Source organism: Hyla sarda, chromosome 8, assembly GCF_029499605.1.
Source record: "Hyla sarda isolate aHylSar1 chromosome 8, aHylSar1.hap1, whole genome shotgun sequence".
Lineage (NCBI taxonomy): Eukaryota > Metazoa > Chordata > Amphibia > Anura > Hylidae > Hyla > Hyla sarda.
In genome coordinates, this window is record NC_079196.1 from 81,516,380 (window position 1) to 81,543,568 (window position 27,189).

Below are 27,189 nucleotides of genomic sequence, written 5' to 3' on the forward strand. Positions count from 1 at the left end.
TACCTGCCAGCCGGCATCGTGACAGTAGATCCGGCCATGGATCCCGCTGAAGTTCCTCTGCCAGTTGTCGCTGACCTCACCACGGTGGTCGCCCAGCAGTCACAACAGATAGCGCAACAAGGCCAACAGCTGTCTCAACTGACCGTTATGCTACAACAGTTGCTACCACAGCTTCAGCAGTCATCTCCTCCGCCAGCTCCTGCACCTCCTCCGCAGCGAGTGGCCGCTCCTGGGATACGCTTATCCTTGCCGGATAAATTTGATGGGGACTCTAAGTTTTGCCGTGGCTTTCTTTCCCAATGTTCCCTGCATCTGGAGATGATGTCGGACCTGTTTCCCACTGAAAGGTCTAAGGTGGCTTTCGTAGTCAGTCTTCTGTCCGGAAAAGCCCTGTCATGGGCCACACCGCTCTGGGACCGCAATGACCCCGTCACTGCCTCTGTACACTCCTTCTTCTCGGAAATCCGAAGTGTCTTTGAGGAACCTGCCCGAGCCTCTTCTGCTGAGACTGCCCTGTTGAACCTGGTCCAGGGTAATTCTTCCGTTGGCGAGTATGCCGTACAATTCCGTACACTTGCTTCAGAATTGTCCTGGAATAATGAGGCCCTCTGCGCGACCTTCAAAAAAGGCCTATCCAGCAACATTAAAGATGTTCTGGCCGCACGAGAAATTCCTGCTAATCTACATGAACTTATTCACCTAGCCACTCGCATTGACATGCGTTTTTCTGAAAGGCGTCAGGAACTCCGCCAAGATATGTGTCACGATGCCGGCTGGCAGGTAGTGGATCCTCTGTGCCAGAGAGGGATTGGCGTGGACCGTGCTAGTGGACCGGTTCTAAGCCACTACTGGTTTTCACCAGAGCCCGCCGCAAAGCGGGATGGTCTTGCTGCGGCGGTAGTGACCAGGTCGTATCCACTAGCAACGGCTCACCTCTCTGGCTGCTGAAGATACTGAAGATAGGCGAGGTACAAGGGAGTAGGCAGTAGCAAGGTCGGACGTAGCAGAAGGTCGGGGGCAGGCGGCAAGGTTCGTAGTCAGGGGAGATAGCAAGGTACTGGTACACAGGCTATTGAACACACAAGGAACGCTTTCACTGGCACTAAGGCAACAAGATCCGGCAAGGGAGTGCAAGGGAGGAGACTAGATATAGCCAGGGAACAGGTGGGAACCAATTAAGCTAATTGGGCCAGGCACCAATCATTGGTGCACTGGCCCTTTAAGTCTCAGGGAGCTGGCGCGCGCGCGCCCTAGAGAGCGGAGCCGCGCGCGCCAGCACATGACCGCAGGAGACGGGAACGGGTAAGTGACCTGGGATGCGACTCGCAAGCGGGCGCGTCCCGCTGTGCGAATCGCATCCCCAACGGCCATGGCAGAGCAGCGCTCCCGGTCAGCGCTGACCGGGGAGCTGCAGGGAGAAGGACGCCGTGAGCGCTCCGGGGAGGAGCGGGGACCCGGAGCGCTAGGCGTAACAGTACCCCCCCCCTTAGGTCTCCCCTTCTCTTTATCGGGTAACTGCCTCCCCTGGGATGAGGACACCGGGAAAGGATGGAGGGATTCCTCAACGGCAGGCAGAACCGCAGGAGTAGGAATGGGGAGAGAGGGCAGAGGGCGAGACCTGGCACGGGGCAGTGTGACACCAGGACGAGGGCCATGAGGGGACACAGAAGCTTGCCTGATGGAACTGGGAGGGGGGGAGGGGCATTTCCTGTGGCAGGCAGAGTCCTTAAAGACCTTAGGGGGACCGAATACAGGAGGAACCACAGAGTTACGGCAAGGGTTACTGGGAACCGGTTTTAGACAATTCTTGGCACAAGAGGACCCCCAACTCTTGATCTCCCCAGTGGACCAATCCAGGATTGGGGAATGAAGTTGAAGCCAGGGAAGTCCAAGGAGAATTTCCGAGGTGCAATTGGGGAGGACCAAAAGTTCAATCCTCTCGTGATGAGATCCGATGCTCATAAGAAGGGGCTCCGTGCGGAAACGTATGGTACAGTCCAACCTGGCTCCGTTGACCGCGGAAATGTGGAGTGGCTTGACAAGACGGGTCACCGGAATACGGAACTTATTCACAAAGGACTCCCGAACAAAATTCCCAGAAGCTCCAGAGTCCAGGCAGGCCACGGCTGAGAGGGGAGAGCTGGCTGAAGTGGAAATCCGAACAGGTACCGTGAGACGTGGAGAAACCGACTTGGCATCAAGAGACGCCACACCCACGAGAGCTGAGTGCGAGCGTGCGTTTCCCAGACGTGGAGGACGGATTGGGCAATCCACCAAAAAATGTTCAGTACTGGCACAGTACAGACAGAGATTCTCTTCCTTACGGCGATTCCTCTCTTCCAGGGTCAGGCGAGACCGATCCACTTGCATGGCCTCCTCGGCGGGAGGCCTAGGCGCAGATTGCAGTGGAGACTGTGGGAGAGGTGGCCAGAGATCTAAGTCTTTTTCCTGGCGGAGCTCTTGATGCCTCTCAGAAAAACGCATGTCAATGCGAGTGGCTAGATGAATGAGTTCATGCAGGTAAGCAGGAGTCTCTCGTGCGGCCAGAACATCTTTAATGTTGCTGGATAGGCCTTTTTTGAAGGTCGCGCAGAGGGCCTCATTATTCCAGGACAATTCTGAAGCAAGAGTACGGAATTGTACGGCATACTCGCCAACGGAAGAATTACCCTGGACCAGGTTCAACAGGGCAGTCTCAGCAGAAGAGGCTCGGGCAGGTTCCTCAAAGACACTTCGGATTTCCGAGAAGAAGGAGTGTACAGAGGCAGTGACGGGGTCATTGCGGTCCCAGAGCGGTGTGGCCCATGACAGGGCTTTTCCGGACAGAAGGCTGACTACGAAAGCCACCTTAGACCTTTCAGTGGGAAACAGGTCCGACATCATCTCCAGATGCAGGGAACATTGGGAAAGAAAGCCACGGCAAAACTTAGAGTCCCCATTAAATTTGTCCGGCAAAGACAGGCGGAGGCTAGGAGTGGCCACTCGCTGCGGAAGGGGTGCAGGAGCTGGCGGAGGAGATGGTTGTTGCTGCTGTAGCTGAGACTGAACTTGCTGTAGCAGCGACTGTTGCTGCTGTTGCTGTGACTGGACCTGCTGTAGCTGCGACTGGAGTTGCTGTGTCATGGTGGTCAAGTACGACAGCTGGTGCTCTTGTCGGGCGACCAATGTAGGGAGGTCGGCGGCGGCTGGCAGAGGAACTTCAGCGGGATCCATGGCCGGATCTACTGTCACGATGCCGGCTGGCAGGTAGTGGATCCTCTGTGCCAGAGAGGGATTGGCGTGGACCGTGCTAGTGGACCGGTTCTAAGCCACTACTGGTTTTCACCAGAGCCCGCCGCAAAGCGGGATGGTCTTGCTGCGGCGGTAGTGACCAGGTCGTATCCACTAGCAACGGCTCACCTCTCTGGCTGCTGAAGATACTGAAGATAGGCGAGGTACAAGGGAGTAGGCAGTAGCAAGGTCGGACGTAGCAGAAGGTCGGGGGCAGGCGGCAAGGTTCGTAGTCAGGGGAGATAGCAAGGTACTGGTACACAGGCTATTGAACACACAAGGAACGCTTTCACTGGCACTAAGGCAACAAGATCCGGCAAGGGAGTGCAAGGGAGGAGACTAGATATAGCCAGGGAACAGGTGGGAACCAATTAAGCTAATTGGGCCAGGCACCAATCATTGGTGCACTGGCCCTTTAAGTCTCAGGGAGCTGGCGCGCGCGCGCCCTAGAGAGCGGAGCCGCGCGCGCCAGCACATGACCGCAGGAGACGGGAACGGGTAAGTGACCTGGGATGCGACTCGCAAGCGGGCGCGTCCCGCTGTGCGAATCGCATCCCCAACGGCCATGGCAGAGCAGCGCTCCCGGTCAGCGCTGACCGGGGAGCTGCAGGGAGAAGGACGCCGTGAGCGCTCCGGGGAGGAGCGGGGACCCGGAGCGCTAGGCGTAACAATATGGACTCTGTTCGCACGAGGCGTTTCGTCTCCTCGGCTCCTCTCTCCTCTGGTCCCCTGCAATCTGTTCCTGTGCCTCCCGCCGTGGAGGCTATGCAGGTCGACCGGTCTCGCCTGACACCTCAAGAGAGGACACGACGCCGTATGGAGAACCTCTGCCTGTACTGTGCTAGTACCGAACACTTCCTGAGGGATTGTCCTATCCGTCCTCCCCGCCTGGAAAGACGTACGCTGACTCCGCACAAAGGTGAGACAGTCCTTGATGTCTACTCTGCTTCTCCACGTCTTACTGTGCCTGTGCGGATGTCTGCCTCTGCCTTCTCCTTCTCTACAGTGGCCTTCTTGGACTCTGGATCTGCAGGAAATTTTATTTTGGCCTCTCTCGTCAACAGGTTCAACATCCCGGTGACCAGTCTCGCCAGACCCCTCTACATCAATTGTGTAAATAATGAAAGATTGGACTGTACCATACGTTTCCGCACGGAGCCCCTTCTTATGAGCATCGGATCTCATCATGAGAGGATTGAACTTTTGGTCCTCCCCAATTGCACCTCGGAGATTCTCCTTGGACTTCCCTGGCTTCAACTTCATTCCCCAACCCTGGATTGGTCCACTGGGGAGATCAAGAGTTGGGGGTCCTCTTGTTCCAAGAACTGTCTAAAACCGGTTCCCAGTAACCCTTGCCGTAACTCTGTGGTTCCTCCAGTAACCGGTCTCCCTAAGGCCTATATGGACTTCGCGGATGTTTTCTGCAAAAAACAAGCTGAGACTCTACCTCCTCACAGGCCTTATGATTGCCCTATCGACCTCCTCCCGGGTACTACTCCACCCCGGGGCAGAATTTATCCTCTCTCTGCCCCAGAGACTCTTGCCATGTCCGAATACGTCCAGGAGAATCTAAAAAAGGGCTTTATCCGTAAATCCTCCTCTCCTGCCGGAGCCGGATTTTTCTTTGTGTCCAAAAAAGATGGCTCCCTACGTCCTTGCATTGACTACCGCGGTCTTAATAAAATCACGGTTAAGAACCGCTACCCCTTACCCCTCATCTCTGAACTCTTTGATCGCCTCCAAGGTGCCCACATCTTCACTAAATTAGACTTAAGAGGCGCCTATAACCTCATCCGCATCAGAGAGGGGGACGAGTGGAAAACGGCATTTAACACCAGAGATGGACACTTTGAGTATCTGGTCATGCCCTTTGGACTGTGCAATGCCCCTGCCGTCTTCCAAGACTTTGTCAATGAAATTTTTCGTGATCTGTTATACTCCTGTGTTGTTGTATATCTGGACGATATCCTAATTTTTTCTGCCAATCTAGAAGAACACCGCCAGCATGTCCGTATGGTTCTTCAGAGACTTCGTGACAACCAACTCTATGCCAAAATTGAGAAATGTCTGTTTGAATGCCAATCTCTTCCTTTTCTAGGATATTTGGTCTCTGGCCAGGGACTACAGATGGATCCAGACAAACTCTCTGCCGTCTTAGAGTGGCCACGCCCCTCCGGACTCCGTGCTATCCAACGCTTTTTGGGGTTCGCCAATTATTACAGGCAATTTATTCCACATTTTTCTACCATTGTGGCTCCTATCGTGGCTTTAACCAAAAAAAATGCTGATCCCAAGTCCTGGCCTCCTCAAGCAGAAGACTCCTTTAAACGACTCAAGTCTGCCTTTTCTTCGGCTCCCGTGCTCTCCAGACCTGACCCTTCCAAACCCTTCCTATTGGAGGTTGATGCCTCCTCAGTGGGAGCTGGAGCTGTTCTTCTACAAAAAAATTCTTCCGGGCATGCTGTCACTTGTGGTTTTTTCTCTAGGACCTTCTCTCCAGCGGAGAGGAACTACTCCATCGGGGATCGAGAGCTTCTAGCCATTAAATTAGCACTTGAGGAATGGAGGCATCTGCTGGAGGGATCAAGATTTCCTGTTATTATCTACACCGACCACAAGAACCTCTCCTACCTCCAGTCTGCCCAACGGCTGAATCCTCGCCAGGCCCGGTGGTCTCTGTTCTTTGCCCGATTTAATTTTGAGATTCACTTTCGTCCTGCCGATAAGAACATTAGGGCCGATGCTCTCTCTCGTTCCTCGGATGCCTCAGAAGTTGATCTCCCTCCGCAACACATCATTCCACCTGACTGCCTGATCTCCACTTCTCCTGCCTCCATCAGGCAGACTCCTCCAGGAAAGACCTTTGTTTCTCCACGCCAACGCCTCGGAATCCTCAAATGGGGTCACTCCTCCCATCTCGCAGGTCATGCGGGCATCAAGAAATCTGTGCAACTCATCTCCCGCTTCTATTGGTGGCCGACTCTGGAGACGGATGTTGGGGACTTTGTGCGAGCCTGCACTATCTGTGCCCGGGATAAGACTCCTCGCCAGAAGCCCGCTGGTTTTCTTCATCCTCTGCCCGTCCCCGAACAGCCTTGGTCTCTGATTGGTATGGATTTTATTACTGATTTACCCCCTTCCCGTGGCAACACCGTTATTTGGGTGGTCGTTGATCGATTCTCCAAAATGGCACATTTCATCCCTCTTCCTGGTCTTCCTTCTGCGCCTCAGTTGGCTAAACAATTTTTTGTACACATTTTTCGTCTTCACGGGTTGCCTACGCAGATTGTCTCGGATAGAGGGGTCCAATTCGTGTCTAAATTCTGGAGGGCTCTCTGTAAACAACTCAAGATTAAATTAAATTTTTCCTCTGCATATCATCCCCAGTCCAATGGACAAGTAGAAAGAATTAACCAGATCCTGGGTGATTATTTGCGACATTTTGTTTCCTCCCGCCAGGATGACTGGGCAGATCTCCTTCCATGGGCCGAATTCTCGTATAACTTCAGGGTCTCTGAATCTTCCTCCAAATCCCCATTTTTCGTGGTGTACGGCCGTCACCCTCTTCCCCCCCTCCCTACCCCCTTGCCCTCTGGTCTGCCCGCTGTGGATGAAATTTCTCGTGACCTTTCCATTATATGGAGAGAGACCCAAAATTCTCTCTTACAGGCTTCTTCACGCATGAAGAGGTTCGCGGATAAGAAAAGAAGAGCTCCCCCCGTTTTTTCCCCTGGAGACAAGGTATGGCTCTCCGCTAAATATGTCCGCTTCCGTGTCCCTAGCTACAAGTTGGGACCACGCTATCTTGGTCCTTTCAAAATTTTGTGTCAAATTAATCCTGTCTCTTATAAACTTCTTCTTCCTCCTTCTCTTCGTATCCCTAATGCCTTTCACGTCTCTCTTCTCAAACCACTCATCCTCAACCGTTTTTCTCCCAAATCTGTTCCTCCCACTCCTGTTTCCGGCTCCTCGGACGTCTTCTCGGTCAAGGAAATTTTGGCTGCCAAAAAGGTCAGAGGGAAAAATTTTTTTTTAGTAGACTGGGAGGGTTGTGGTCCTGAAGAGAGATCCTGGGAACCTGAGGACAACATCCTTGACAAAAGTCTGCTCCTCAGGTTCTCAGGCTCCAAGAAGAGGGGGAGACCCAAGGGGGGGGGTACTGTTACGCCGAGCGCTCCGGGTCCCCGCTCCTCCCCGGAGCGCTCGCTTCACTCCCTCCGCTGCAGCGCTCCGGTCACGTCCTCTGACCCGGGGCGCTGCGATCCCGATGCCAGCCGGGATGCGATTCGCGATGCGGGTAGCGCCCGCTCGCGATGCGCACCCCGGCTCCCCTACCTGACTCGCTCCCCGTCTGTTCTGTCCCGGCGCGCGCGGCCCCGCTCCCTAGGGCGCGCGCGCGCCGGGTCTCTGCGACTTAAAGGGCCACTGCGCCGCTGATTGGCGCAGTGGTTCCAATTAGGGTTTTCACCTGTGCACTTCCCTATATTACCTCACTTCCCTTGCACTCCCTTGCCGGATCTTGTTGCCTTAGTGCCAGTGAAAGCGTTCCTTGTGTGTTCCTTGCCTGTGTTTCCAGACCTTCTGCCGTTGCCCCTGACTACGATCCTTGCTGCCTGCCCCGACCTTCTGCTACGTCCGACCTTGCTTCTGCCTACTCCCTTGTACCGCGCCTATCTTCAGCAGCCAGAGAGGTGAGCCGTTGCTAGTGGATACGACCTGGTCACTACCGCCGCAGCAAGACCATCCCGCTTTGCGGCGGGCTCTGGTGAAAACCAGTAGTGGCTTAGAACCGGTCCACTAGCACGGTCCACGCCAATCCCTCTCTGGCACAGAGGGTCCACTACCTGCCAGCCGGCATCGTGACAATGTGGAGGTCGGCAGGTTGAAGACCACTGCGGCCTTCGACATCATCCAGACCCCCCTTTAGTTTTCTACACACCTCCGCTCGGCGGGACGTTAGGGTGCGCTGGTCCGGGCCATCTGTGCTGCAGGGACCATCCGGTGGGGAGGGATAGTCGTTCCGGGCTGTCCATCTTGACCGGGGGGGGGCCTCTTCTCCGTGCTTCGGGCCCGGCCCTGGAATAGTCACGTTGCCTTGACGACGACGCACAGGGACGTTCATGAGCAACGTTCCTGTGCGTCGTCGTCAAGGCAACATCTCTATTTCGGGCCCGAAGAGCGGAGAAGAGGCCCCCCCAGTGAAGATGGACAGCCTGGAACGACTATGCCTCCCCACCGGATGGTCCCTGCAGCACTGCGCACCCTAACGTCCCGCCAAGCGGAGCTGAGTACAAAGCTAAAGGGGGTGAGGGAGGGGGGGGGGGTCTGGATGATGTCGAAGGCTGCAGTGGTCTTCAACCTGCGGACCTCCAGATATTTCAAAACTACAACTCCCAGCATGCCCGGACAACCAATGGCTGTGGGGGGAATGATGACAGGGTAATGATGAAGGGGGGATTATGACAGGCGGTATTGATGAAGGGGGGATGATGACAGGGTGATGATGATGAGGATGTTAATGACGGGGGTCTGGATGATGACATGGGGGGGATGATGTATTTCCCACCCTAGGCAGTCGAGTCAATAACTTTTCCTTGGTTTTTGAGGTGAAATTAGGGGCCTCGGCTTATATTCGGGTCGGCTTATACTCGAGTATATACGGTAGTACTGGAGACCTGGAGTTCAAGCTCACTTTATGAGTTCCCCCTAGTTTTCTTTGGAGTGGGGGCCGTTGTGTAGTGGGAAAAAGGAGTTATTCGGCAGAGTTATAATATAGGTCGAGGGTAGGGTTAATTGGTGCGGGTGACATTATATCGACTGTATGATGTTGAGGTATTACGAACAGATATATTTGAGAGTGAGGTATAATGGTGTGGTTGTTGGTGTGTGTGTGTGTGTGTATATATATATATATATATATATATATATACACACATATGTATAAACCAACAACCACACCACTATACCTCACTCTCAAATATATCTGTTCGTAATACCTCAACATCATACAGTCGATATAATGTCACCCGCACCAATTAACCCTACCCTCGACCTATATTATAACTCTGCCGAATAACTCCTTTTTCCCACTACACAACGGCCCCCTCTCCAAAGAAAACTAGGGGGAACTCATAAAGTGGGCTTGAACTCCAGGTCTCCAGCACTGCATAAAAATATAAATAAAAGCATGGGAGATATAAATAATCGACTCTCTATAATATACCATTGCGATCCACATAACTAACCGTTTGAAACATGAATGAGATACCATGCGCAGCAAGGTGGGCTAGAACTAGAGGGTCTTCAGCGCTGCAAAAGACCGAAGCATCCCCATACAACAAATTCACATGACTCATTCATATTTTCCACCCAGAGCTGTGATTGGCTGGATGGTTGCAGCCAATCCCCACTCTGAGGGAAATATGAATGAGTGAGTGGCCGTCGGAGTATAGTGCAGAGATGCGAGCGCTGTTTACAGCTGCTCCATCTCAGCTATAGACAGGATGATCGCAGTGGGTGTCAGTAGTGATACCCACTGGGATCTTTCCTTAGCTGCAAGTACTACTACTCCCGACATGGATTACACTCTGATCCATGCTGGGAGCTGTAGTACCTGCATTAATAGACAGATTGCAGCGAGTGTAACTTCTGACACCCACTGCGATCTGTCTATTAATGCAGGTACTATAGCTCCCAGCATACAACAGAGTGTGCTCCATGTTGGGAGTAGTAGTACTTGCAGTTAAGGAAAGATCCCAGCGGATGTCACTCTTGACACCCGCTGTGATCGTCCTGTATAACGTGTAGATGCGGCCGGCCGCTCTCCTATGGCCCCCTGCCCTGCCGTATATATACACATATTCATATATCCCACAGAGTTGTGATTGGCTGGAACCATCTGGCCAATCACAGCTCTCTGCGAGAAATATGAATAGGTGTATATATACGGTAGTGCAGGGGACCGTAGAAGAGCAGCCGGACGCATCTATAACTTATACAGGAGGATTGCAACGGGCGATCTGTCTATTAGTACTGGTACTACTACTTCCATCATGGAACAGTGTGTTTCATGCTGGGAGTAGTAGTACTACCTAAAAATTTAGAAAAAAAAGTGAAAAACACACACACACACACACACACTACATTTTTATTATTGTCGGCTACATTTTTATTGCTCTGCCCGAACACATAAATTGATTCCTGTTTAAAAATTAATAAAAAATTTGTTATTAAAAAGAGAAATTTCGTTAAATACAATCTTTTCCATCACTACTGTATTTTTATTTTTTTTTTAGTTTTTTTAATGGTACCCTATGAAATTTTAATCAAGAAGGTATCTCCAACACTTTTTTGGATCGCTAAAGTCCCAAAAAAAAGTGTTGAAAAGACTCCCCAAAGATAAAACGTTGCTTAATAATTTAATTGTGCAAAAAAAATTATAAATTACAAGTAAGAATCGCTTCAAAAAGACAAGGCAGGAAAAGGACCAAACAGCCAGAGAATTTACTCTATTTTCTGAAACGTTATACTTGCTTTAAAGTGTTGGGGTTTCTTCCCAGAAAATTCACATGATTTTCGGAGTGATTTTCAGAAAAGATGAGTGGTTTTGGATGAAATGTAGGGAACACTCCCCTTTTCCCGAAAAAAACGCCCATTTTGTAGGGTTTTTTTTTCACTCAGAGTGATTGAGATTCTGTCGGGTTTTTTCTGTCGCACATTGGGCCTCATTTACTAAGCTGAAACCGACTGGTTTTTGTCTGGTTATTTTGGCGCAGAGTGTCTGAGACATGTCTGCGCCAGTTTGCGACAGTGTGCGCCTGAATAATCCAACAAACCCGACATTGCACTGTGAAAATCCGAAAAGGGGTCTGTCACAAAGGGGGCGTGGTCAGTCCAAAAAGGGGCGTGGTTTCACAACCCGACCGATTTACTATTCAATTCACAGAAAATCCTGTGGGTAAATGGCTGGAAATATCGACCTAGAAAAAGCTGGCCAGAAAATGTAAATAGAGAGGAATCCTGCAAGTCTGAAGCAACTTTTCCCACTAGTAAAAACTCGAAACTCTTAGTAAATGAGGCCCATTCTGTTGCATGGTCCCTGCGTCAGAATTTAGGCGCAAAACCCGACAAAAAGAGTCGGAATCATGTTAGTAAATGAGGCCCAATGTGTGTGTGTATGTGTGTGTCAGCATCACGTCGAAGAAATGAACATGAATCTTGGCACACATGTTACTTATATGTCAACAACAAACATAGGATAGGTGATTTAACCCTTACTCACCCCTATTTGCCAGGGTCAGGGTTTTTGTTTAAAGTCCCATACAAGTCTATGAGAAATATATGTTACTGCATAACTTCCAAACGGCCGGAGATATTTCGATAATACTTCGTCACATGTTACTTAAATGTCCACTTAAAATATAGGATAGTTAATTTAACCCTTAACTACCCCCATTTGTGAGGGTCAGGGTTTTTGTCCCATGCAAATCAATGGGAAATGTATGTTCCCACATAACTTCCGTACGGCTGGAGATATTTCAATAATACCTGGTACACATATTACTTATATGTCAAATAAAAAGATATGATAGTTAAATTAACCCTTACCTACACCCTTACATAAAATAAGGGTTTTTGTTTCAAGTCCCATGCGAGTATATGGGACTTCCAGTACCTTACTCCACATGCTCCGCTCTGCATCTCCTGGTAAATGTGTCAGTCCGGCTTGCAAGCCACACCCCATCTCACAAAGAGAGGAAGTTGGGATAGGAGGTCGAGATGTGAGGATGGGATATGAGGACGGCATATGAGGTCAAGATGGGAGGACGGGATAGGAGGTCAGGATATGAGGACGGGATAGGAGGTCGGGATAAAAGGTCAGGATATGAGGATAGGATATGAGGTTGAAATAGGAGGATAGGATAGGAGGTCGGGATTTAAGGTCGGGATATGATGTCTGGATATGAGGATGGGATATGAGGTCGGGATATGAGGTTGAGATATGAGGACAGGATAGGAGGACTGGATAGGAATACGGGATAGGAGGTTGGGATATGAGGTCGAGATATGAGGACTGGATAGGAGGACTGGATAGGAGGACGAGATAGGAGGTCGAGATATGAGGTCGGGATATGAGGATGGGATATGAGGACGGGATAGGAGGTCGGGATAGGAGGTCAGGATATGAGGTTGGGATATGAGGACGGGATAGGAAGTCGAGATATGAGGTCGGGATATGAGGTCGGGATATGAGGTCGGGATATGAGAACGGGATAGGAGGTCGAGATATGAGGTCAGGGTATAAGGACGGGATATGAGGACAGGATATGGGGTTGGGATATGACAACAATATATGAGGATGGGATATGAAGTCAAAAGTTCCTCCTTTGTTGATTTCCCTCCCCAACAAGGATTAGGAAGGAAAAACCGGGCAACGTCGGGTCTTCAGCTAGTGTATGCAATAAAGAAAGTGGTTTAACTAATTATTTTTTCTCTATATTCTTTTGCGACCTGATCTAAACTCAGTACCCACAGTGTGCCCAGCCCTGTACTCGTGATAAGGACAATGCTGCAGCCTGAGGCTATGGGAGGTGACAGTGAAGGAGGGCAGTATGTGACAGGCAGGGTGGGGCGTCCCCCCCTTCACAAATACACAGGATCTGGTCTTACAGGGAATCCAGCTGAGACGTTCCAGCTGCAGCCGGTGAACAGGTAACAGCCCCTTGTAACCCCTCTTGTCTCTTATTCACATTACTTCTTACTTACTATATAGGAGGACATCTGTCTCGATACTTTACTGAAACCTGTCTGATATTCTATTGACTCTGGTATGGTATTTTGATTTATAAGATGTAATGTGGATTAGGTCAGCAGCTGGTGACACTGGAATAAGAGGGTTCAAGTTTATCTCTAAAAGGGGAAAGACTTTCCCATTGTTTGTTTCATAAAAGCATCTCCAATAGTGTTGGCATCTGGGATCTGACATATGTCAAAAGCAATTTGATCTTAGTCCCCTTTATATAGCAGTATAGTGATACTTTATTGCAGTGTTTCCCAACCATTGTGCCTCCTGCTGTTGCAAAATTACAACTCCCAGCATGCCCGAACAACCTTTGGCTGTCCGGGCATGCTGGGAGTTGTAGTATTGCAACAGCTGGAGGCATGCTAATTTGGAAACACTGTTTTGTTGAATTAATAAGAGTAATATAGAACTTTACAAATCTAGTGGGCATAATAAAAATTATGTAAAAGTCTATATCCCCGTAAGGTTAATATTAGTGACAATATTGTGCATTACAGCACTGTGACATATTGTGACCACACATTGTGCATATTCTTTACTACTTGTAAAGTCAGTTCAATAGAACTAAAAGAGGAGCTGTAATATAGTGTAAAACATCTGAATTCTGCTTAAAGGGGTACTCTGGTGGAAAACATATATATTTTTAGTCAACTGGTGCCAAAAAAAGTTAAACAGATTTGAAAATTACTTATTTAAAAATCTTTATCTTTCCAGTACTTATTAGCTGCTTTCTACTAGAGAGAAAGTTCTTTTCTTTTTGGATTTTTTTTTTCTGTCCACAGTGCTCACTGCTGACACCTCTGTCTGTATCAGGAACTGTCCAGAATAGGATAGGTTTGCTATGGGGATTTGCTCCTGCTTTGGACAGTTTCTGAAATGGACAGAGGTGTCCGCAGAGAGCACTGTGGACAGAAAAAAACGAAGAAATCCAAAAAGAAAATAACTTTCTCTGTAGTATATAGCAGCTAATAAGTACTGGAAGGATAAATATTTTTTAATAGAAGTAATTTACAAATCTGTTTAACTTTTTTGCACGAGTTGATTAAAAAAAAATCCAATAGGAAAGAAAAGAAATCGCACTCACCGCTCTGGTATGGACAAAAGCCGGCTTTTGTCCATACCGGAGCGGTGAGTGCGATTTCTCTTCTTTCCTATTGGATTTATCTGAACTTATCTTGAATATGCACCCCGTATGCAGGTTCTTGCTGCCGCTTTTCCTGCTGCATTCAGATTTCAGTGTACGTTGGGTTGAAGTGCCTGTGTGCAATGATTAAAAAAATGTTTTCCACCGGAGTACCCCTTTAAGGGAAGGGTCACACGTGCCGTATTTTATAGCGTATTTACTGCTGCGTTTTTTCCTACCCTTTGAAGTCAACAGGTAGCAAAATCAGCTGTATAAATGCAGCAAAATATGACACGGGTGACCCTACCCTAAAGCAACAGAAAAAGTAGCCACAGTAGGGGTGCAACTATAGGAAGTGCTGAGGTAGCAGTCGCATTGGGGTCCTGGTGCCCAAGGGGGTCCAAAAGCCTTTCTGCCCCATAAGAAAACACCAGTATTATGAATGGGGCATAGTAGACACGGGGCCCTATTACATATTGATTGTATATTGTATTGGGGCCCTGAAGCTACTAGTTACGCCTCTGAGCAGCAGGGCTTTGAATCTTCTTTATCCATTCCTGCTTTTACCAGAATCTCTCTTCTTTCTATGAGAATGATTCGGGTAATAGACATATAGTCAGACATATGCTTCCAATGTGATATAAAGCAATAATGTACTGAACACTTTAAAGGGGTTGACCAGTGGAAATTTTTCTTCAAGTACTGTCCCCAGCCTGCCTAATAATATAATAAAAACTTGAACACATCTTCCTTAGCTCCCTCATAGTCTCAGGTATCGGGGTGACCCATGCATGGCTGCTGGACACTGATCTACCCCGAGCTGCAGAGGGTAGCGTCTACAGCCAGGGGAACTGAGAGTGCCGCTCTTCATTCACTGGCTGAGCCGGGACACCACTACGGGCAGTAATTGGCTGAGCAGCACTGTGACGGCACGTCTACAGCTCCGGCCGACTGCTGACTTTCAGGAGAGACCAGCATAAGACAGAACATCCAGATCCCGGAACTACAAGGGACCTGAGGAAGCTTTTTACTTTAGTAGGCAGACTGCAGATAGCACTAAAATTAAACAAAATTCCACCGTATAACTCTTTTTAAATATGTAACTTTTAAAAAGTTTTGACATGTCCTAGGGAAATGTAAAAAGTTTTGATCAGTCAGGGTCTCAATGCTGAGACCCCACCTGATCGATACACAGAGCCAGGAGAAGCAGTAACCTTTTCCATCTTGCTGCAGAAGACAATCTTTATTGTAAGTCTATGGAGTGAGATGGAGAGCGCAGTCAGCTGAGGAGAGAAGTGCTGAGCAGAGCACTTTTCCTGGCTTTATCTATCGATCGGTCTCACTGATTACAGAAGATGGGCTCCATTATAGTCTATGGTGCCTGTCTCCTCCAATCAGACAGTCTGAGCGCCAAGTTGGGGAATGAAGCATACTGCTGCATGCTTCCCCCAGCTATCACTTATGACTGAAGACCCCAACCAATCAAAACCTTTGACAGGTCTATAGGGCATGTTAAACATTTTTTTAAAGTGACAGAGACACTTTAAAGGTTTGTATGGCTGTGCACATAAGTTAGAGTCACACAGGATGAGTGTGATGCCATGCAATGTTTATTAGGTGGAAATTTGTCTCCAGAAACAATGTTTTTTTTAGAAGAATATCTTTGTACATATAGGTTCTGAACAGATTTGTACAAAATTTGACAGAAAAAAATCCTGTCTGACTCCTGTATAAAATCTGAGAAGGGGTGTAGCTATAGGGGATGCAGATGTAGTAGTTGCACCAGGGCCCAGGTGCCTAAGGGAGCCCCAAAGCACATCTGCCCCATAAGAGATTAGTATTATAATTGGCACATGTGACGCTGTTGCAAATTTTACATCAGGGCCCAGAAGCTATAAGTTACGCCTCTGAATCTGAGGCCTGCATAGGTACAATACGGGCCCATACACAAATACAGGTGCAATATTACAGATCCTTGCAAGTATCGAAATGTAGAGAGTCACAATAGTCCATGCCATGAGCTCTAAGGCTAGGGCTACAGAGCAATTTTGACCAAATGGATTGTGTAACTAAAGTGTTCACTAATACATGCAAGTGTTACAGTTTGGTTGCTTTAGTCAACGAGGTATCAAAAAAGAGGATTTTTAGAAATGTCACTCACAACTGTTATTGGTCATTCTGTCATTGTTTCAAGCACAATATACCATACAGAATGTGCAAACTATGCAGTTTTACAGGGGCCCAGTAGGAAAGAGACTGACTGACACCTTAAGGGTCAATTCACATGTACAGTATGCTGACCTGCCCATCTGTGATGCGCAGGATTTGAAACTGCAGATTAGAAGCTGTATTCAGTCACTTAGTTTACTATGAAATCTGCAGGATAAAATCTGCAGCTTCAAATCCTGCACATCAAATATGTGCAGCAGGATACTGTATATGTGAATAGACACTAAAAGCAGATTTCTACTGTCTATTATATTGCATGTAATGTACAGTGCTAAACAATTTTATGGCCGAATATTACTGGTGGATTGTGGGTGCTCTATGCTGAGTTACTTGAGAGTTAGTGACTCAAAGATTGTAATTGTATGGGGGACCTCCGCTGTCTATGTCTATTTGAACAGTGAGAAGCAGAATAACAACAAAAAGGTCCAGACAAATGTATTTCAAATAAGTAATAATTGATTTTAATTTTTTTACTCAGTGAAATAAGTATTTAATCCCCTATCTAGATTTCTGGGTCCCAGATAGCTTTTATACAGATAATGAGCTAAGATTAGGAGAACTCTTTTGAAGGGAGTGCTCCAAATCTCATCTTTTTACCTGTATAAAAGACACCTTTGCACAGAAGCAATCAATCAGATTCTAAACTCTCCATGATGGCCAAGACTAAAAGACCAGAGAGCTGTCCAAGAATGTCAGGGACAAGATTGTAGACCTACACAAGGCTATAATGGGCTACAAGACCATCGCCAAGCAGCTTAGTGAGAAGTTTACAACAGTTGGTGCGATTATTCACAAAAGGAAGAAACGCCAAATAACTGCCAATCTCCATCGGTCGGGAGCTCCATGCAAAGGTCTCACTTCGTGGAGCTACAATAATCATGAGAACAGTAAAGAATCAGCCCATAGCTACATGGGAGGATCTTTTCAATTATCTCAAGGCAGCTGGGACAATAGTTCCCCTTCTCAAGAAAGTATATATGCAGGCCCATCTAAAGCTTGCAATGAACATGTGAATCATTTAGTGGAGAACTGTGTGAAAGTGATGTGGTCAAATCAGTTATGTAAACCAAAATCTAGCTCTTTGGCACCGACTCAACTCGGAAGGTTCAAGTTGTAAAATGTCAGCATCAAAACCTTAATGACATGGAGAGTAACTGTAAAGAAGAGAGGGACAAAATCCCTCTGGCATTTTTTTTCCCCTGAAATCGTCGCATTTTTCTCCCATATAAGTCTATGGGAGTAAAAAAAAAAAACCACCCAGAAAAACGCCATGTGGGTTTTAACTGTGGCATTTTTCCAGGCGGTTTTTATTCTTTTTTGGACTTTACCGATTTAAAAAAGTGATGGAGATACCTTTTTTAATAACATTTCATAGGGTACCATTAAAAAATAAAAAGATACAGTAGTGATGGAAAAAATTGTATCTAACGAAATTCAGCTTTTTTATAACATTTATATACATTTTTAAAACAGGGATCAATTTATGTGTGTGGGCAGGGCCCTAAAAATGTAGCAGACAATAATAAAAATGTAGTGCGTGTGTGTTTTTCACTTTAAAAAAAAATTTTTTTTTAGGTAGGACTATTACTCTCAGCATGGAACACACTGTTCCATGATGGGAGTAGTAGTACCTGTACTTTTGACACCCGTTGAGATCCTCCTGTATAATGTATAGATGCAGCCGGCCGCTCTTCTGTGGTCCCCTGCACTGACATATATATACACCTACGCATATTTCCCGCAGAGAGCTGTGGTTGGCCGGATGGTTCCAGCCAATCACAACTCTCTGTGGGAAATATGAATAGGTATATATATATACATGGCAGTGCAGGGGACCATAGAAGAGAGGCCGCCCGCATCTATACATTATACAGGAGGATCGCAACGGGTGTCAGGTGTGACATCTGCTGTGATCTGTCCTTAACTGCAGGTACTACTTCTCCCAACATGGAGCACACTCTGCTCCATGCTGGGAGCAGTAGTACCTGCATTTAAGGACAGATTACAGCAGATGTCACTCCTGACACCCGCTGCAATCGTCCTTCATCCTTCCTCCCTGAGATGCGGAGCGACTTTCTCCTGCGCTCGCATCTCTGGTCTGTACTCCGGCCGGCCACTCACTTATTCATATTTCCCGTTGAGTGCGGTGATTGGCTGCCACCATCTGACCAATCCCCACTCTGAGCGGAAAATATGAATGAGTGATTTGAATTTCTATTCACATGACTGGCCGGCCCGGAGTATAGTGCAATGCGAGTGCTGTATAGAGCCGCTTTGCATCTTTGCTATATTATGGACGATCGCATCGGTTGTCAGGAGTGACACCCGGGGCGATCTGTCCATTAGTACAGGAACTACTACTCCAATCATAGAACAGTGTGCTATCTAAAAAAACATAGAAAAATAAAATAAAAGTGAAAAATACACACACACTACAATTCTATTATTGTCGGCTACATTTTTTGTGCCCTGCCTGCCCACATAAATTAATCCCTGTTTAAAAATGTATAAAAATGTCATCATAAAAAATATAAATTTCGTTGAATAAATGTTTTTCCATCACTACTGTGCATCCTTTTTTTTTTTTTTTTTTTGGTACCCGACAAATTTTGAGAAAACCCCAAAGGAGCCAAAAATGCAATTTCCACACAGATGAAAAAACGCCAGACGCAGGAAATTGCACTGGCTTTTTTTCAGGCGTTTTTTTTTCACACAAAAAAACGCAGGACAAAAAAACAGGTAGAAACGTAGCCTGAGGGTGTTCTGCAGTTTTGCTGCAGTTTTCATTTTCAAATTTCCTGATGCAGTTTTAAAGCCAAACCCAGATGTGGATCATAATGAATTTCATGATACAAAGAATAGACTAGGGGTGTAAAAAGAATTTATGGGACCCCATAGCAAAAATTTCGAACTGGGACCCAATTGCACGTGGACTGCATAGGAGGCAGATCCAGAGTCATCAGTCGTGCGGTGTGCACTGTGTCTGAGAGACTTAGCTAGCCAATGAAACAGTACCAGCGGCAGAACATCTTTGCTTATTGTCATCCTGTGGCACCAGGTCTGGTATCTTCAGTTACATCCAGTGACTTACAAGTGACATCTTCTATAATTAGAGTCATTTTTTTTTTCATTTTCATCTGGCTCAATTCACAACTTTATCAAGCAAAATTTGCTGCATATGAGACTTATGCCAATTGCTCCATTCCTTCCCGACTACAATCTGGCAATCAAAATAAATCCCTGGATCAACCTTCCGTCCTTGTAAATTTAGTATCCATTATTATGTAGTATGTCATTACTTTCCAGAAACCTGTCCAGGCCCCTTTTGAACTCTTTAAACTGAGTTCACCATGGCCACTTTCTCTGGAAGAGAGTTCCATAATCTTACTGCTCTAACAGTAAAGAATACCTGTCTTTGCTGGTGTAGAAACCATTTTTCCTGTAGGTGTAAAGGATACCCCCTTGTTACAGTCCTGGGTATAAATGGATAATGCAAGAGATCTTTGCAACATCTACTGCCCCCTGTCACGATTCGGCTTACAGGTTGTGGATCCACTGTGTCAGCGAGGGATTGGCGTGGACCGTGCTGGTGGACCGGTTCTAAGAGGCTACTGGTGTTCACCAGAGCCCGCCGCAAAGCGGGATGGTCTTGCTGTGGCAGTAGCAACCAGGTCGTATCCACTAGCAACGGCTCAACCTCGCTGACTGCTGAGAAGGCGTGGGACAGAAGGACTAGGCAGAGGCAAGGTCAGACGTAGCAGAAGGTCGGGGCAGGCGGCAAGGTTCGTAGTCAATATGGATAGCAGGAGATCAGGTAACACAGGCTTGGACAACACTAAACGCTTTCACTGGCACAAGGCAACAAGATCCGGCCAGGGAGTGCAGGGGAAGTGATGTGATATAGCCAGGGAGCAGGTGGAAGCCAATTAAGCTAATTGGGCCAGGCACCAATCATTGGTGCACTGGCCCTTTAAGTCTCAGAGAGCGGAGCCGCGCGCGCCAGCAGATGACAGCCGGAGACCGGGACGGGTAAGTGATTTGGGATGTGATTCGCGAGCGGGCGCGTCCCGCTATGTGAATCGCATCCCCGCCGGCAAAGTCAGTGCAGCGCTCCCGGTCAGCGGGTCTGACCGGGGCGCTGCAGGGAGAGAGACGCCGTGAGCGCTCCGGGGAGGAGCAGGGACCCGGAGCGCTCGGCGTAACAGTACCCCCCCCCCCTTAGGTCTCCCCCTTTTTTTGTCCGACAACTGCTTTACCTGGGACGAGGACACCGGAGGTGAATGGAGGGTTTCCTCAAAGGCAGGCAGTACAGCAGGAGTGGGAATGGGGAGGGAGGGCAGAGGGTGAAGCTTGGCACGGGGCAGTGTGTCACCAGGACGGGGGCCATGAGGAGGCACTGAGGCTTGCCTGACGGGACTGGGAGGGGGGGAGAGGCATTTTTTATGGCAAGCAGAGTCCCAGTTCTTGATCTCCCCGGTGGTCCAGTCAAGGGTGGGGGAATGAAGCCGGAGCCATGGCAGACCGAGGAGGACCTCAGAGGTGCAGTTAGGAAGGACAAAAAATTCAATCAATTCGTGATGGGGTCCAATGCACATTAAGAGGGGTTTAGTGCGGTAACGCACGGTGCAATCCAATCTAACTCCGTTGACCGCGGAAATGTAGAGCGGCTTGACGAGATGGGTCACCGGGATGCAGAATTCATTCACAAAAGAATCCAGAATAAAATTCCCAGAGGCACCAGAGTCCAAGCAGGCCACGGCTGAGAGGGAGGAGTTGGCTGAAGGAGAAATCCGCACGGGCAACGTGAGACGTGGAGAAGCAGACTTTGAACCAAGAGACGCCACACCCACGTGAGCTGGGTGCGTGCGTGCGTTTCCCAGACGTGGAGGACGAATAGGGCAATCCACCAAGAAATGCTCGGTACTGGCACAGTACAGACAAAGATTTTCTTCCCTACGGCGATTCCTCTCTTCCTGGGTCAGGCGAGACCGATCCACTTGCATGGCCTCCTCGGCGGGAGGCCCAGGCGTAGATTGCAACGGATACTGTGGGAGAGGTGCCCAGAGATCTAAGTCTTTTTCCTGGCGGAGCTCCTGATGTCTCTCAGAAAAACGCATGTCAATGCGTGTGGCCAAATGGATAAGTTCTTGCAGGTTGGCAGGAATCTCTCGTGCGGCCAGCACATCCTTGATGCTACAGGATAGACCTTTTTTAAAGGTCGCGCAGAGAGCCTCGTTATTCCATGATAATTTGGAAGCTCGGGCTGGTTCCTCGAAGACACTACGGACTTCAGCGAAGAAGGACTGGACTGTGGCTGTGGCAGGATCATTGCGGTCCCAGAGAGGTGTGGCCCAAGACAAGGCCTTTCCTGAAAGAAGGCTCACTACGAACGCCACCTTAGACCGTTCTGTAGGAAACAAGTCCGACAACATCTCCATATGCAGGGAACATTGAGACAAAAATCCACGGCTGAGTCTAGAGTCCCCATCAAATTTGTCCGGCAGGGACAAGCGGAGGCTAGGAGCGGCCACTCGCTGCGGAGGAGGTGCAGGAGCTGGCGGAGGAGATGGTTGCTGCTGTAGCAGAGGCAGAAGTTGCTGTAACATGGCGGTCAACTGCGACAGCTGCTGTCCTTGTTGGGCAATCTGCTGCGATTGCTGAGCGACCACCGTGGGAAGGTCAGCGAGACTTGGCAGCGGCACCTCAGCGGGATCCATGGCCGGATCTACTGTCACGATTCGGCTTACAGGTTGTGGATCCACTGTGTCAGCGAGGGATTGGCGTGGACCGTGCTGGTGGACCGGTTCTAAGAGGCTACTGGTGTTCACCAGAGCCCCCGCAAAGCGGGATGGTCTTTCTGCGGCAGTAGCAACCAGGTCGTATCCACTAGCAACGGCTCAACCTCGCTGACTGCTGAGAAGGCGTGGGACAGAAGGACTAGGCAGAGGCAAGGTCAGACGTAGCAGAAGGTCGGGGCAGGCGGCAAGGTTCGTAGTCAATATGGATAGCAGGAGATCAGGTAACACAGGCTTGGACAACACTAAACGCTTTCACTGGCACAAGGCAACAAGATCCGGCCAGGGAGTGCAGGGGAAGTGATGTGATATAGCCAGGGAGCAGGTGGAAGCCAATTAAGCTAATTGGGCCAGGCTCCAATCATTGGTGCACTGGCCCTTTAAGTCTCAGAGAGCTGGCGCGCGCGCGCCCTAGAGAGCGGAGCCGCGCGCGCCAGCAGATGACAGCCGGGGACCGGGACGGGTAAGTGATTTGGGATGCGATTCGCGAGCGGGCGCGTCCCGCTATGCGAATCGCATCCCCGCCGGCAAAGTCAGTGCAGCGCTCCCGGTCAGCGTGTCTGACTGGGGCGCTGCAGGGAGAGAGACGCCGTGAGCGCTCCGGGGAGGAGCAGGGACCCGGAGCGCTCGGCGTAACACCCCCACCTACCTGCTAAAATAATAATAAATAATCATGCTTACCTAATCTCCGGCATAGAACAGCCGGGCCACCTCCTTTCTCCCCCGTGCTGGTGCAGGCAGCGATGACAAGTGATATCACTGTTTTCCCCAGGACAGAGGTTCCCAGGGCCCTAAAGCAGTGGCATACCTATGCTACTGGAACAGATGTGGCCTCTATGAATTTTTTTCTAGTGTGGAATGGATTAAAAATGGCTAAAAAGAAGAGCATCTTCTCAGTATATTATCAATATCTATTTTACCCACACCTTGTTCTGGTATATAAACAGCACAGCAAAAATACAAAAAAAAAACTTCATGGTGTAGGGGTATACATTTACTATGTGTGGCATTTTGTAAAAAGCTTTGCCAATTTTTTGACCACTGGATTTATTAAGAGGTGCACGTCTCTTACTAAAACCAGCAACTCTTTGGCAGCCCTTGCACCTGGTGCCGAAATCTAAGCCAGGTTGGAGCTAGCGTAGATTTCGGGGACTTTTGGCCCTGAAGTCACATGTGAAGCCAAGCCCCTTTCGAGCAGCGCACATGCTCAAATGTAGCTTATTTTTTTTGTTCATTTTTTTTTAGAAAAATCACCATTTCCATGCCATTACCATGTGTAAAGCTGCCATTGTTTAGTAATTGACCCCATAAGGCCATGTTCACACTTCCGGAATTTCCCATTGTGTTCATGGCAGAATTTCACCGCCAGATGTTTCTGCCATGGAAATTCTGTTTTTCATGTCCACAGAAAGAATGAACCTGTTCATTCTTTCTGCCGACTCCCCACGGAATTCGTAGCCCTCTATGGGAAGTGTGAACATAGCCTTAGTGTCTGATCAGTGGAACCTTCAATGACAGCCAGAACAGCGGATTCTTACTCCTCTGTTTGAATTCAGTAGCTGCCAATTATACATACTGCTACTTCATCCAAAGCCTATTCTCATCATCGGTTTGGGTCTCAGCAGTTGGACCCACAATGCTCAGACAATTTTCACCTATCTTATGGACTTAATGTATTATCTACTACTTCACAGGAAAGATATCACCCTACAAGAGCAGGATGTTTTCAGGATCTGCCTGCGTTTGTACAGCAGTATAACTACCTGAGAGCTGTAAAAAGATTTAGCTGCGCTATTAGCCACCACTTAGCTATACAAACAAACTGGAACGGTACAAGGGTAAATAGTCTGCATAACAGAGAACCCTAAAGCTGGAACATACTGGAAGTTATGCAGTTGTGGCTTTTACTGGTACATTATGTGAGCTACTGTTATTTTAACCTTAACACTGACACTATACTCCAAGTATCAAATATTTTAAGGGAACCTATCTCCATATAAATGCTGCCCAGTCTATCAACAGAATGTTGTAGAGCAGAAGGAGCTAAGAAGATTCAACAGAATGTTGTAGAGCAGAAGGAGCTAAGAAGATTCAACAGAATGTTATAGAGCTGAAGGAGCTAAGAAGATAGATATATAGATTTGTGTAAAATTATTCAGCAGAATTTATAGATTATTGACTGAAATCCCTGTCATTCTGGGCATGGGAGTCCAGTGGGTGGTTCTACTCTACAGAAGTAAATGTCAGTTACTGCTTAGGACCACCCACTGGATTACTATAATACAATGAGAAGAGATTTCAATTAACAAAATAAGGCTGCTATTCCACTACTGTTTTTACCCCAAAAAAGCCCACTCTGCCACATGCGGCCAGATGTTAGCTACAAGTCAATAGGGAACTCCAAAATGCCATATCCACTGGCGTTTTTCCGTTTGGCGTTTTTTTTTTTTTTTTTTATCCTTCTGGCATTTTTCAGCTATTTTGTGCTCCCTGGCAGTTTTTGAAAAACAACCTCTTGTTGAGACTTTGGCGTTTTTTTCAGGAAAATCTTGCCGTTTTTCTCCCATAGAAGTTTATGGGGAGTGAAAAAACCCAAAGAAAAAAGCTATGTGGGTTTTTGCTTTGGCATTTTTGCAGGCTATTTTTATTCTTTTTTTGGACTTCAGCAATCCAAAAAAGGGATGGAGTTATCTTTTTTTTATTAAAGGGGTATTCCATGAAAAAGCATTTTTTTTTTTTCAAATCAACTGGTTCCAGAAAGTTAAACAGATTTGTAAATGATGTCTATAAAAAAATCTTAATCCTACCAGTACTTATCAGCTGCTGAAGTTCAGTTGTTCTTTTCTGTCTGACAACAGTGCTCTCTGCTGTCTGTCTCAGGAACTGTACAGAGTAGCAGCAAATCCCCACAGCAAACCTCTCCTGCACTGGACAATTCCTGTGACAGAGAAAGGTGTCAGCAGACTGGAGGGAGTGCTGAGTGGTGGTACCGGAAGCCTGGTCCTCCTATACACCACTGGCCATGGATATTTTAATTGTACGCATGTCCTAAGGACGCCTCTGTTAGGGTCAATATATGAGAGGCATGAGGGAAAGTGTATAGGAAGCATAAGGGACAATATATAAGAGACATGAAGGGCAGTATATGGGGGTCATGAGGTACAATATATGAAAGGCATGAGGGACAGTATATGTAAAGCATAAGGCACAATATAGTGGGGGAAGAGGGACAATATATGGGTGGCATGAGGAACGTTATATGGGAAGCATGAGGGACATTATGGGGGCATGAGAGGCAATATATGAGCGGCATGAGGGACAACATATGAGAGTCATTATATTGGGGACATGAGGGACAGTAAGGAGGAGGGGAAGGAGCACTCAGGCTTTTCCTCTTATGTACCTCTCTTCCTCTCTGTTTACAGAGGAAGTGCAGGAGGCAGTGATTGCCCTACCCTCCTGTCCTCCTCACATTTTGCTCCAGACAACACTGGTCTGTGTAACCCATTGGTGCAGCTATAACTGTATATACTGGAATGGCAAGCAAGGAGACCTCTATAGGAATTTAATTGGGGGGGAGACATATGGGGGTACAGCATGATGTCACTATGTATCTCTCGATATATGTCGGCATCCCTTTTTTGATGGGACACTGACGTATACCTGAGAAATACAGCTATAACGCTGTTTAAGGGTGCGTTCACACTCTATTTGTTTTTGCGGGTTTCCCGCTGCGTATTTGAAAGGGGGCGGGCTCTTCTCGGCTGTCCGCAGCAGACTTTCCACAGAGGAATTTATGCTGCGGAAAATCCGCCGCAAGCCCCATTGAAGTCAGTAGGAACTGCGGCGGATTTTCCGCAGCGGAAAACCCGCAAGAACAAATAGCATATGAACGCACCCTAAAGCCTGCCTTATACACTGCTCAAAAAGGGAACACTAAAGATAACACATCCTAGATCTGAATGAACTAATCATATGAAATAATTTCGTCTTTACATAGTTGAATGTGCTGACAACAAAATCACACAAAAATTATCAATGGAAATCAAATTTATCAACCCATGGAGGTCGGGATATGGAGTCACACTCAAAATCAAAGTGGAAAACCACACTACAGGCGGATCCAACCTTGATGTAATGTCCTTAAAACAAGTCAAAATGAGGCTCAGTAGTGTGTGTGGCCTCCACGTGACCATATGACCTCCCTAGAACGCCTGGGCATGCTCCTGATGAGGTGGCAGATGGTCTCCTGAGGGATGTCCTCCAAGGCCTGGACTAAAGCATCCGACAACTCCTGGACAGTCTGTGGTGCAACGTGGCATTGGTGGATGGAGCGAGAGATGATGTCCCGGATGTGCTCAATTGGATTCAGGTCTAGGGAACGGACGGGCCACTCCATAGCATCAATGCAGGGGCGTAGCTAGAAACCACGGGGCCCCGGTGCGAAAAATTGCCCTGGGCCCCCCTACCACCTGACGACCCTCTTCCCCAATCCCGAACGACCCCTTACTCGGCTGCACAAAGATATCAGTGACTACAGCACTGATGAGACACATATAGTTGTGTATTCTCCTGACTGTGTCCCATCAGTGCTGTATTCACTGATATCTTTGTCCCTTTGGCCCTATCTGTTAGTCACTTATATAGTTGTGTATTCTCCTGACTAAGTGACTAACAGGCAGGGCCAGGCAGACAAAACAGGCATTGAAGAATAATACGCCCATTTTTCTGGTGGGGGTCCAACTGCTGGGACCCCCACCAATCACCAATCAGCTGTTGTAAAGCTATAACTCCCATCATGTCTAGAGAGCCTCAGGCATTATAGGAGTTGTAGTTTTTCAACAGCTGGAGAGCCATAGATTAGGGTACAGCATCACCCATCATCCCTGCAGAACTTACAAGTGACTCCAGCTCTGATGGGACGGTCAGGAGAAAACACAATGATATCACTGACCTGAGTGACGTCTTCT

General features: G+C 48.0%; 1 protein-coding gene across 10 annotated transcripts in view; it reads left to right on the forward strand.

Annotated features, from left to right (window-relative positions):
* Nucleotides 1-27,189, forward strand: part of MLPH (melanophilin) — a 190,016-nt gene that overhangs the window by 79,842 nt on the left and 82,985 nt on the right. For 9 of the 10 annotated variants that reach the window (XM_056534920.1, XM_056534922.1, XM_056534926.1 and 6 more), the window contains exon 1: nt 12,846-12,981. The exons of the other annotated variant lie outside the window; for it this stretch is intronic. The gene's annotated coding sequence lies outside the window, so the exon portion shown is untranslated. Of the gene's footprint in view, nt 1-12,845; nt 12,982-27,189 lie in introns of those variants that run through there. 10 annotated transcript variants of the gene reach the window in all.